The following is a 13,718-nucleotide window of genomic DNA, read 5'->3' on the forward strand; positions in this document are numbered from 1 at the left end:
TTGACAGGCCAAGCAGACGAGCGCGCGCACGCACTCACGCTACCTTAGCGTGTACATTTCTAACGCTTTCTTTCACTCAAATTCTTCAGTTAAAAATCTCTGAAGACTAATGTATAAACTGACTGTTGTCCCCTTTCTTTTTAGCATAGTTTTGTCAGCGAAGGTCAGCTTGAGTAATAGTGTAGTGTTAGTTTGTTTATCGATTTTATTTAAAAATGGTGTGTGTGTGGGTTCTAGGGTCCGTGACTGGGCTTTAGCGGTACAAGTGTCTAGCTAAATGAAAGTTAAATTAAAGAAAGAAAATAGTGGTGTATTACTCCGACGTAATTCCGTGTGGGAGTAATTAATTTCCAGTGCAATACAGTATTTAATTCGAATTTGTCTGTAGACTTTATTAGGGGGTTTTCTTTGTCTTTCGTCACATCCAGAGGGGACCGTGGCCTACAAAAAGATTAGATACATCTTCCCTTATTAAGGAAATAATGGAATCGATAACCAACTTTATGCTAGATGTATGTCAGTTGACATTTTTTTGTGAGAAAAGGGGTATTCTTTCTGAGACATCTGTTGCAAGTGTGCTACACTCCGAGTCACTCAGGTCTCAGAGTTGCTTGGACACACAGTATGAAAGTCACGTCGTGTGCAGTTCCATTCGCCGACCACGGCTATATTTTACCTCAAACATGTTCGGACGGCACTGAAGGCGGCGGTCGGGTCGCTCCGTGCCCGGTGTACTTCTACACTCGCTTTGCGGTGCGCTCCGGCGCGAGCGTGCGCGGAGAGGTGGGAATCGCCCGTTCGCCTCACGCGGACATTCGCGCGCTTTCTGCCCCGTGCCGCCGACTGCGTTTCGTTTAATCCCGCGCATTCTAATTGCGAATATGTCTCCCGTCCACGTCCTCCTGAGCGGTTAGGGGGGCAGGTGGCACTGCGAGGAGAAGTGCTGCTGGTGGCGAACGCTTGCCGGTCCGGCCGGAGTCTCTGTGTCCCTGTTGCTGCGCTCAGCGTTTTCAAGTACGGCGGGAGCGAATTGGAGCCCCAGATTCTCCAACATTCCCCACAGCGAGCTTCTCTTCTCTCTTTTCCTCCCGAGACGGAGCAATAACCGAGCCGCACGTTTCGGACGGGCAGCCTGATCAGACAGGATGAGGATCATTAAAACATAGACCGTCAGCCACTTACTGTTTCGCATCGTTTTTTTTTTTTTTTTTTTAAATCGGATGTGCTTCACGTTTCTTTCCTCGCGCTGTAAACCGCCACAGACTTATTTTTATGAATTATTTCGGTTCAGCAACACTGCTGCATTTTTTTTTTCCCCGCTCCTCGACGTCAAACCACGCAATTAAAGCGCAGAACGGGGGAGACGGAGGACTGCTCCCTGCACCCTGCTTCTTCCTCGGCTGCTATTTACATACAGTTGCCCGGGATACTGAGTGAGGACGGCTCTCCGAGACACACGACACGACGTACGTAGAGATACACTTGAGATTATTTCGAGAAGGAAGCAGGACAGACGCGGCCGGACGCACAGGCTCATGTGGTGGAGGAGCCAGGTACGTAGAGGAGGCAAGTTTCCCAGCGACGAAGCTGCTGACGGGTCGCTGCTCGTGCAGCGCGCGCGCTTCCCGCGGTTCCCTCACAGCTCTCGCGTTCGGCGCGTTTCCGTGTGCCGTGCAGTGGAATGGAGCGGAGTTGCTGCCAGCAGGAGTCCAGGACCCCGGCGACTGCAGCGCTGTTGATGGTACGGAGCCCTTTTCCTCAGCTGCACACCACTGTTTTAAACCCTCGGTTGAGCCCCGTGCTGTGAGCGGGCCCATCTGGTGTGGGTGCTTCGAGCTTTATCAATAAGTCCATTTAATCATGATCGCAGATAATATCTACTGTCTTTCCAGTTTCAAATGACAGGGGCATTAGAATTGATTTCGAAAAGGGTTCAAATCTGCCTTTTTGCTTGCTGACTCTTTAAGATAGTAACCCTCAAGTGCTGGGCTCCTGCTGGCTCTCAGGCCTTTTTTTTTAAACTGATTTTAATGTATGTAATGACTTCTCTTCTATCAGTAACCGTTTTGTGTAGTTATACATATTGATAATCAGTCACTGATCTTTATGTCTTCAGTCTGATGCTGTGAAAATGGGATTTATTTTTTCTTAACCATGTTTGGTTTAGGTCCACTTAGTGCTTTTTCTTAATCATAGGTGGGTGTGAAATTACAGAATGCCATATGGAGGCAACAGTTCCCTGCAATTTGCTGTTTAAAATTTTGCAAACATCTTGAACAATCACTTTGTACTTTTTTTTCCCCCTTATTTGCAAACAATTTGCTGCCTCCGCTGTGCCATTGTTTTCTTTTTTGCATTACTCATGAAAAGGCATAGGTGCTTGTTCAGGGAAGAGGAATGAAGTCTTCAGAGGTGCTGAGGAAAGTAAGTAAAAATAGAAATCCTAATGTGAGGGACAAATGTGACCAGTTTTAAACGGCATAGCATTTCTGCCAAGGTCTGGCTTGGTGGTGTGTAAGGTTAATTACCGCATGTTGTCTTCCAGGCTGTGGGTCGGGTAGCGGAAGGAAGCTGCTGCTGTCTTGTAATGAAGTTCCGTTTACTCTGATTGGGAAGCGCAAGCCCTCGCGTTGGGCTCCAGAGTACACCGGAGTTCATTTACATAGCAGTGTCCTCCCCACCTCTGTGGCTCACCGCCTCCAGCCTTTCTGTCAAGAGCTCGGTGGAGGAAACAGGAGCTTCTCTCAGCTTCAGTGACATTCGCATGTAACCCAAGGAGAGAACCTCACCCACTTAACTCTTCATGTGCCATAAGCATTGACTGTGGGAGATGCTGCTTGACCTCACGGCTGGTAGCTTTTGCTCCCGACTGGCTCGCGCTTCTCCAGCAGAACATCAACTGTTGCTTAGACAATATATGCTGCAGTATCTCTTACTACTACCTGTGTTTTAAACACACAAGGCAGCCACTATCACTAACTCTTTGTTGGGAGTTTTTGGGGTTTTCCTGAGGTCTTCATTCAAACTGTTTTTATGCTTCTTTTTCCTCTCGTTGTGTCTAAAGACACTTGAAATGATAGAATCTAACAAAAAGACAGGTTAACTTCATATGAATTGAAATATATACTGAAAGAACCACAATGCAGTGTAGCATAGTATGTGTGAACAATAGTCAATCTGAATGATTGTAATTGAGCAAATGTAACACTGTGAGAGGAACAGCGCATTCCTGTTATAATGGATTTCATATTTACCTCTATTTTACTTTTACCAAATGTTGCCACAGTATCGAAAGCACAAATCAGTAGAAGTCACTGAGATCGGGTTAAATATCTGACCATATGATCCTTGCTGTAGGAGAGGTGATTGATTCTTCTAGTGAGGGCTTAAGGCATTAGGAGGAAAATAAAAATCAATTTTGATGTATATGGTAATATTAAGATAAGATGTACTGTGCAACACAACTTGGATACAGAGCTCGGGTTTCTCCTCAGACTGTAAATAAGAACAAATCTTCAAAAATTAATTGAAGGAATAGTTTTAGTTTGGGGAAAATTTGTTGCCACAGCATTTATGGAATATAAATATGTTATGCAGCAATAAATTAGGGAGCTATGTTTACATTTCATAGCTGGGTTCTTGTTACATGTCTAAATATTTTAGTTTCATCATTCTGATTTTTTTTCATTATAAACATAATTTTCAGATGTTTTTTTTTTGTTTTGTTTTTATGTATTGTTGATAGTGAGAAACCTTGCACAATGACTAGCTCAACACACCAGTTTCTTTCCCTGATTAATTTTTATTCATAAGGACAAAACTTGCTGAACCTGGAGGTTAGTTGATAAAATGCCAAATGAAAGACATAGATTCTTTTGAATGACTGTCAGGTCAAATGTCTTTGTACATAGGACTGGAGTAAGATGCATAAATTTCATGTACTGTGTGATCAATTGATGGATAGGAGGGAAAGAGGCTGGCCAGCAAGGTTAACCGGCCTTGTGCATTTATCACTGGGATGTTATATAAAGCAGCCGCGAGGGCTACAACTGAGACAAGGACAATCATTTGCTATATTTACTTTCAAGGGCCCCTCTGAGAACATTAACCAGTGATAAAAAGACACCCGGTGTAACAAACAGCACTTAAAGTCCACATCAGAGGGAATTTGGGGACTTGGTTTTGGGTGACAGTCATAAGATGTCCTGTGTGTGGTCACTAGAATTAATGGGGTGTAAGTTAAATGTCTTTTAATTATACTAATGGTGCCACACTTGCATTGATCTCCTATTAACACATCAGTCTATTGGCAGTATTGTATATCATGAGTCAAGTTTAATTTAAAACACTATAACAGAGTTCTTGTTTGTTTTGGTTTGTATTTTAACTTGATTTCCTTCATATTGCTGCTCACTGAGACTGTGAAATTGATGGAACTTAGTTTCCTGGTGTCTGGAAAAGAAGGTTGTGAATGAAGAAGACCTTGACATTACTGTTCTTTATTTCACTTAAACCTTTGTTCAAGGTGTCTTACAATGTCAGGTAAACAACTTTACAATGATTTGCCTATATTTTAGCAGTATATTCTTCCTGGAAGGTACTACCTTGGTCAACAGTACGGCAGCAGTAGTAGGATTTGAACTGGAGGCCTTCAGATTTCATTGCAACAGCCATAACCCAGACAGTAAACCTAATGTGCTGTACTTATTTCGAAACTGTAAACATCCTCTAATACCATTTCTAAATACTATGAATTACTTAGATTTATAGTGTATAGCAGTGGCACATAACAATCTACTGAGCTGTTGTATTATTGAATTTATAAACAGGATTTGTGTTTGGGGTACTTGTCAGCATGATGTTACCCATTAAAAGCATTAAGGGTTCTGGAGCTAACAGTCAGGTAGTGCAGAGGCTCCAGCAGCCAACGTGCTTATAATGTAAGATTTTTCTCTTTTGGAAGATGGTGTGATAACCCCACTCAGAAATGGACCATACCACAAACTCCCAGACCTTTTACTTTTCATTCCTACTTTTTACACATTATGATTAAGTTGCAATTCACACAGTGATTTACTCAGGTCAGATGTTTTTCTGTGAGAGGATTAATTGAATATTTGCACACTTTATTACTTATTATGAATATTAGTAAATGGTTTTAGTGTATTGGGTCGTGGAGAACCATCAGGCTGCATAACTGCTTTACTATAGTGAAAAAACCTAATAACAGACCGTCCCTGACATATGATGGGGTTACGTTCAGATTAAACCCATCGTAAATCGAAAGTATCGTAAGTCGTGAATGCATTTAATAACCTAACCTACCAAACATCATTGCTTCTTATTCTTTAAGATGGTCGAGATCGTCAATTGCAAAAGTCCAATTTCACGTGTGATGGCCATTACAGGCTTGCTGCCTTGATGCTGGGCAATTATCTTGAGTTTCTCCTCAACAGTAATTGCCTTCCTCCTCCTCTTCTCGCCTGTAGCAGGAGACACAGATGGGCATTTCGTAGACATGATGGATGAACAAAATGCAACGTAGATACAGGGGGATATCCAAAAAAAATCCTGGCAACACGGAACAGTGTAGCGTATCGGTTGTATATGCTCGCGACCGTGTTGCAGACTAGGAGATGCGGATTGCTGCCACTGCCCAGCATCACAAGAGAGTATTGCACCGCATGTCGCTTGCCGGGGGGAAAAAAACAAAATTAGAAGTACAGTTTCTACTGAATGCGTATCACTATCACACCATCGTAAAGTCGAAAAAATCGTAAGTTGGACCATCGTAACTCAGGAACTGTCTGTAGTTCACCTAGTCCTCTTTCTGTTTTGCTGTCAGTGCGATCAGAGTCACTTTGCTCTGTCAGAAGTGACAACTAATTATACATTTGGTGTCTTATTCACTGGCTCTGTAGTTGTGCAGTATGTACTATTTTGAGGATGGTGTATTGATATAAAGGAAACCAAAGTACAATGTGTAGTTGTAATGCACACATTGCATTTTCTATGAGCTGTATGTCGCTTTGGAGAAAATCGTCTGCTTAATGAACAAATGTATGTGTAAATGTAGTTGTCTTTTCATAAATAGATTTCTTAACTGTAAACTTGAAAATACTTTTGGACATAGTAACATGTATAATGTAGGAAATAAAATGACTGCATAGGGATGTTTGAGAACACAGTAACTTGAATTAGTTTTTTTTAACAGAAATGTTCTCTACTTCAGGGTTATGTTCTGTTGGAGGAGTTTCAGAATGTGCGGTTATCCTTTTTTTTGGTATTTGGACTTGGTTCCCCTATCTTTTGTCACAGTTTGCCTAATGCAGTCCTGTTTAAAATGCAAGTATTTTATTTTTCCCCCAAGCCTCTCTAAGCACGTTAATCATCCAACTTAACGTGCAGTCACTGAGGTTTCCAAGCACATGAAACCGTTTGAGTTGCATGAGGATGGTTATTCATCGCAGTGCCACCACTGTCACGTGCAGCTCAGCTGAACAAGCTGCCGACTGAGTCCGTGAGCCACAAACAGGCCTCGCATGACATCCCACAGCTCTTCACGCGAGGAAACGCACGATGCCTCTTTCTTCAGCCGACACCATTCGGCAGAGAGCAAATTGGTTTCACGTTGAGAAAACAGCTTGAAAAACGGGGATTACGGCCGTGCCTGCCGCCATTACGCTGGAATGAATCCCAATGGTAATCACATTACTTGGGTCAGGGAGGAGGTTGCGTGTTCAGTTGCTGGTCAGGAGTCAGCCCAGACTGCTGGAGAACTATCACATCTGTGTGGCTCTTTCCCTCAAACACTTTTTGTTAAGAAGGTGCTTGCATGGAACTCACAACTTTTAATTAGTATGTATTCCCAGTGTAACGGTATACCCCATGAAATGTGTAAGATGGTGTGAATTAAGACACTAGCATTCATATGCGGTGTTTGCAGTTCTTAAAATGCAGTTTGAGTGAAGCCTAGAAAATTCATGGACAAACATATTAGGCCATTCAGCTCACATTATCCAAAGACCATTGCATATCCTCTAAAATAAAAAGGAGATTAAATTTCTGCATCTGTAGAATACAGGACAGTCATCAACTTTCGGAAGACTTTGGTTTCTGAACTCTTCAGAAGTTCATACAGTTTTTTTTTTATGCACAAGTCAGGTTTATACAGCTGTTTCAATAGCATGTATCGAACATTCTTGTACAAGCAGCTTGGGCTTTGCAAAGGATACAGGTGTCCTTATATATTGTTTCTCTAAGAAGTGGCTAACTTGATTGTAGCCTCCGTTTTTCTTCCCCCCAAATAATTTACTTAATCACTTGCAAAACATCACAATATGTAGGGTTGTTTACTTTGTTTTTCTTCATTCATTCACCTTTTCCACTCAGACTGCTTTGGTTGGAATATTGCAAGGATTGATTTCCTGGGCTCTCCTTCTCAGCGTGTATACCCCTCTTTCACAAGAGACAGCAGATGTCCTCAATGTTCACATCTGTGTTTCATGGCCATCAGTAAATTCCTGGGTTGCCTGAAAAATGTCATCGTGACTTGTTGCAGACTTGAAAATTTTGTATTCATGACTTTGATTTGGCAATATGAAAAAGTTTGCTGTAATGAACATATTTTTGTAATCCTCTGGTGATTTTTTTTTTTTTTTTTTTTTTTTTTCTCCAGCGGTGGCTATGCTCCGTACCGTGTCATGTGCCGATTCGGAGGCTGATTTTGGTAGATGTTACGAGAGCTAATGCGGTGTGTGCAAGGCCTACATGAAGCTGGCCCTCACATGGATGCTTGCTACTTCTGAGACTGTAATGTGTTTGAGCCCAGTTATGTACTTTTCTTGTGTTAATCTTCGCAACATCTGTGGTTTTTGCCTGGCCACTGATGGAAGTGCAAGAGCAGGGTCCTCCAAATCTCCCAACCAACAAGAGGCTCCTTCCAAGCCACTCAGATTTTATACACCAGATTCTCTGGTATTGTCAGTCAACTTCTTCCTTAACACAGGTTAAGAATCCCAGGAAATCCTTAAATTACTCAATCATCTCACTGAAGTCTGTTCAAGACCACGTCATGCATGGTGGGCTATTCTCTATTAAATCCTAAAGCCAGTAGAGCAGCTAAGTAACTGCAGTTGCAATCAAAGGGTGCTGGACAGAAACCCTAACAAGTAGTTGACAGGCATGGTACCAGTAAATATACAGATGTAAAAACTGGAAGACTGTCAGCTTCTAATAAGATCTCCCACCTCAACGATAATGTTTCACGCTACTCATGTACCAAGATCTGATATGATGTGGCTCATCCCTGATTGATCAGAAATGCCACAGGCCAGTGTGTAGTATCACAGCTCAGTAATATTAATTTACATTTAAAAGGAGAACATTCTTGTACAAGCAGCTTGGGCTTTGCAAAGGAGCCAGTTTTTAATAACCAAGTGCCGTGTTTGAAGCGCAAAATGTTGTATCTGACACATTTCCGCTTTACCGTAATTATAGGCTGATGCCCTGCTTATTTGCGATCAAGATCTGTTGGATGGGCACTGTGAATATCATCAAAATGAATCTAAACTGTATCCCTCAGTTTAAAGAAACATTTGAATATATCTTAAATTTTTGACTTGCAGATATGGCCTGTGGAAAAAAGCCTTGGTGGTTTTCGTTTTTTCTTCATGTCATGGGCAGAAGCTATCATCTCCCCACACGCAGCAAATATGTCCACCTGGAAATAGTGACAGATTAGTACTGCTACAGCTGGTTCCCTTCAGACCCAGGAAACTTGCACTCTGGTGTGAAAAATCCTGTACATGTTGCTTTTTTTTTTTTTTTTTTTTTTTTCCTGAAACGAGTGACTGCTGTAGATCTTGAGGGCCTGCCAGCTACAACCTATTTGAGTCAACTGATTGACAGGCTGTTTAACGGGGTGCAAGAACCTATCTAAGGGTAAATGTGCTGGAACTGGTTGAAATCAGGCGCTACGGCTGTGAACTTTGTTTATCGTGGAGGTGCAATTGCACTTGTGGCTCTTCCTTCTTGAAAAATCCACCTGTAAACGCTTGTAATTGTCCTCCTGGAATGTGCTTAAATTCTACCCTCCTGACATGTTTGCCGTGGCCTGCAAGCAGAGGGCTTGGAACAGTGTTGTAGAACAACCTCTTGAGTGCACAACCTGTGGAATTCCTCAGTGCTGCTCTTGTTTTGGTCTTAGTAATCCTACCCAGTGACCTTTGAGGATGCAGGTTTTTTGTTTCCAGATAAGCAGGCCCATTGATTCCTCAGTACGGTCATTGGCCCAGAGCTGCATGGTTTAGAGGCATACTGTCTCATCAGCAAGACTCATACTCTTGTTTATTAAGATTGCGCTCTGGCTGGGAGGTTTGCTGTCTGGACATCAGTGTGCCGTACTTGGATGGCATCACGCGTCCCGTGGGCACAGGATGTAGGTACATATAGAACGGTGGAGGGGAGGAAATGATGCCATGAAGGCCAGGAGGTAATTAACAGCTAACTCTCAGCACCACATACCTGCTGTCTGTGATGAGTCCTAGCCCGTGCGCACAGTGCCGCCCCAGAGCCTCCGAGCAAAGAAGCTTTCAAGGCATACGTTCTCCTTTATTATCCAACCTTTCTTTCTCAGTTTTGTTCCTCCAACGTCTGTCGCATCAGCCCTGGCTTGTCTCTCTTTTTCCGCCCACGCAGATCTGTGCCAATGTGATGTATAAAGCCTCTGAAGTGTTATTCTTTGCGTTGCTGGCCGCAAAATGTTTATTTTGTTTTTGCTATGGCAGTCTAAATCCTTGTAAGTGCTGCAACATGATGACACTATTATTTTTTTTTATGTAGAGTGTTTAGATTTCGGTGACTCCCTCAAATTTCCAATGAGGTCTGCATTCACATCCAGTTATTTTCACAGTATGTTTGCGTAACACAGCATTTCTCTTGGAGGCCATTGTTACGTGCTGCTAAGATTTTTTTGTGAGGTTGATGCTCGTTCAATTGTCACACCAATAATTTAGTGTTGGTACATTTAACCGTCTGTGGTGATTGTTTATTCAGCTGTTATGATTAAACAGATGTTTTGGGGGAAAATGGTCAGTCACAAAGTTTTTTTTTTTTTTTTTAGTGGCCACAGTTTCACTCTGTAGGATTCATATTGTTTGTTTTATTCATTTTTCATTCGCAAAGTTTGATATTTCTGCTTTAAGACTGTTACTGGTATTTAACAAATCATCAGTAGGCCAGAAGTGCTGTCCTGTGTGGTTAGTTTGCCGAAGCCCTATTTCCCCCCAGTTCCAAACATAGCTGTGTGCTCACATTCAGTTGGGAAAAGGAAAGGCGTGATCAAAGGACATCAGCCGAAATCAGACTGAACTGCACCAACATAAAGCCGACAGACATCATCCCGAGACTGAAGCCCCCCCCCCATCCCTCCACCACCTTTGGTCCTGGTTTGCTTTGATTATTTGACTGCCAGTTCAGCTTGACAGCTGGCTAATTGGATACCCAGACACAAATTATTTTTTCTGCCCCCCCCCGCCATCAAGTTAGACTACAACTTTTCCCCCAAATGTTTCAGGTCATATCAGTCCATTTTTGTGCCAATAGGCCATCCCTAGAAGCTTAGAAAAAGCAGTCTCAAGGCAGAAATACTGATGCAGAAGGAACCCCACTGCATGCTTTCCTTTGATGTCTTATCAGATTCAACTGCATATATATATATATATACATACAGGTGTGTGTGTGTGTATATATGTATATGTGTGTGTGTGTATATATATATATATATATATATATATATCTTCCATCACTCAGAACTACTGGCACTTGTGCTGTGTATTTTTATCATTGTCTTTGTTGTTTATGACCTCAGTGCTGAAGAACCACTCAAACTATATGAAGGCAGAAATTCATAGGCAGATTTGCTTTTTCCATCAGAATTGATCAGGTGAACAAGGAACATTCCCAGTCATCCAATTTTCTTCTCTTTTGATGTGCTTGCCTCTTACTGTGGTTATTACAGCAGCAAGTAATAAGTCTGCACCTCTGATTTTAGACTATAAAATGTATTGTAACCTGCGTTACTTCACTAAAAAATCCGACTGTAGAAACATGTAAAAGTGTTGAACTGCGTAGTGCTGCTAGTCTGTTTAGATGATGGCCAGGGGTGGAACACATTGCTGTGACACACTCTGAATGTCATATGAGGGTCTTTGGGTCATAGAAATCATAAGCTGAGACATGGGGGGAAGTAGCTGTTCTCCTCCTGTGATGTTCCACTGAATCCAATGGGCGATGATCCCACCTGGGGCCTAGTAATGTCTGTCCCCTGCCAAGCATCCTACGCAAATGCAAACAGTGGCAGACGCTGGATATCTCCCTAACGGGCTTTTCATTACAGTCTTAATTAGTTGGACGAGCTGAACGAGGAGCAGCGTCAAGGCCATGGGGTCTGGTTTTAGGCAATTATGCTGCCTGGAAATAGTTTAATCTGCAGAGAGGGCCAGAGATTGGTGTCTGCTGCCCTGTTTTCCTGTGTCATATCAATCACAATGTGTGGGAAAGCACAGGCCGTGAGAAGTGCCCCCACTAAAGGAGCCCCTCTTTTGAATTCTCCTGCTGAAATCACTTGTCCCAGATGACAAATGCCAACCCTCAGCCCATCCGCACTTTGGGCGAGTCAGGGATTGGCGGGGGATTGAGTGTGCGCCAGCTCCGTCTTTTGCCTGGACAGGTGTGTGTCACAGTGCAGTAGAGTTTACAGCCAACTTTATAATTCAATCAAAACTGCCCTACCTTTTAACTTTTCAAAAATGACAGGTCTGCTACCAGTCACGTTCCCTGACCTTTGAAAGAGGGAATTCTGTCAGGAACGTGAATCTGTGACTGGTAAACGGATTTAAGTTTTTAGATGTGAAAGGCTCCATGCTGTGATTTATTTTTTGAAGAAAAAGATAAGAATGTAGTGTGAATTGCCACAGAGCTTGCAAAATCTTTTACAGTTCAATCTTTTATGGCTCAATCTGCCAGATAACGGCATAAAATGACTATGAAATTCAACCTGACATTTCTCCAAATCTGAGAACATGTTTGGGGAACATCGTCAGAGTTGCACCTTTCCTCACTCAAATCAGTATCGAGGAGGATGTGCTGGCGTGTCCAACATGATTTGTCTCCTAGTAGAGTACAAACAGACATGAATTTTGAACATCTGGTATGTCATTCACACTTGGGAGTTTAAGATGGAAGGGTGCCCATTGCATAGAGAATCATAGCCTGCTTCAGGTTTTTGAACCCGGAAGTACAAGTCCCTGCGTGAGGGTTCTGCAGATAGGTACAATTTACACTGCCTTCATTTCAGGCATATTCTTTGTTGTCAGTTGGTATATACATTCCCTTGACGGTCTTCAGATCTTCAGAGTGGGGAGGGAAGCTGATGGCTTGCCATAATTGTAATTTTTGCCTTTGCCGCTTCCTCTTGGAATAGCAGCCCTGTTAAAATCAGATCACTCTGAGAACACACAAATCTTTGCTGAATTTGGATATAATGTGCAGTGAGTGAGTGAGCGAGCGGAGAGAGAAAGTAAGACGCGGATCATGGCTTTGGTCTCTCTTCCTTACGCCGGCTATCAGAGCAAGGGAGTCTTTTGTTTGATCTCTTGCACTGCGATGCGAGCACTCAGCATCTCGCATCGCACCCTGTCTGTCTTCTTCCATGGTCTGCTGACTCAGCCTGCTTCACATACAGTCATTAATGTTAAACACAGTTTTACTTATTCAGCTCCTTTGAAGAGTCTTATCAGCGAGCCCAGTACAGCACATGTACAACAAAATGTTAGATTACGATAGACAGCGAAAAATAATTTTTTTATATATATATATATGTGTGTGTGTGTGTGTGTGTGTGTGTGTGTGTTCCCACAGCAATCTGCACATGATGTGAGCCAATTTGATTCAAAGTTTACAAGCCAGACCCTTGTAGATAGTCCTGATGACTCTACCCTCATATTGTATACTGTCTATCACTTTGCTTCCAAAAATCTTCTGGCTGTGTTTTTTTGGGCTTTTTGTGTACAGGCTGTATTTTTTTTTTTTTTTTTTTTTTTTTTTTTTTTTTTTTTTTTTTAAAAGAAGATGCAATGTTCACGTACCAATGAAATCTGCACATGAGACTTCAAAATGGGTCTAGGTAAGATATACTTAATCAAGTCCTTGTAAATAGCCACGGGCTCATTGATACTATAATGAAGCAAATGCTTGGCTTTTGCTCACTTATGAGATGTGATAGCTTGGGCTGGGCAGGTAGAGGAAAGATGAAACCTTGTCAGTATAGATCAGTATGCCATTGCCCTGTTTCATGTGCAATTAGGTGAACGTTGCTAGTCAATGTTGACTTTTAGGCAGGATCACTGTGCTGCTTGAGTGAGGTAGGTCTATGTGAATTAGGCTGTGAAAATGTTGACTAATCATGTTCACAGGAACATATGTAGCAGCTGTTGCACCTGTACCTGCTTCAACGTTAAGTAACACTTTATATGTAACCCAATCTCACCAGTAGTGCACAGAATTCATGGATTCTCAGGTCCTGGGTAAAGGAATACTTTAAGGTAAAGGGAATTGTGCAGCTGTATTGATTTTGCACAAGGCCATAGCTCTGCTCTTAATTTTAAAAATCTGCCTTTGACTTACAATATGCAGGCCAAATGAATGTTTTCAACTAT

General features: G+C 42.3%; 1 protein-coding gene across 3 annotated transcripts in view; it reads left to right on the forward strand.

Moving 5' to 3' along the window:
• The first annotated feature begins 1,486 nt into the window (after positions 1-1,486).
• LOC108936283 (glutamate receptor ionotropic, kainate 4-like) overlaps positions 1,487-13,718 on the forward strand; it is a 205,382-nt gene continuing 193,150 nt past the window's right edge. For 2 of the 3 annotated variants that reach the window (XM_018755597.2, XM_029251579.1), the window contains exon 1: positions 1,487-1,553. The gene's annotated coding sequence lies outside the window, so the exon portion shown is untranslated. Of the gene's footprint in view, positions 1,554-1,686; positions 1,742-13,718 lie in introns of those variants that run through there. The other variant, XM_029251576.1, reaches the window with a different exon arrangement.

The sequence above is a fragment of the Scleropages formosus genome, chromosome 4, assembly GCF_900964775.1.
Source record: "Scleropages formosus chromosome 4, fSclFor1.1, whole genome shotgun sequence".
Classification (NCBI taxonomy): domain Eukaryota; kingdom Metazoa; phylum Chordata; class Actinopteri; order Osteoglossiformes; family Osteoglossidae; genus Scleropages; species Scleropages formosus.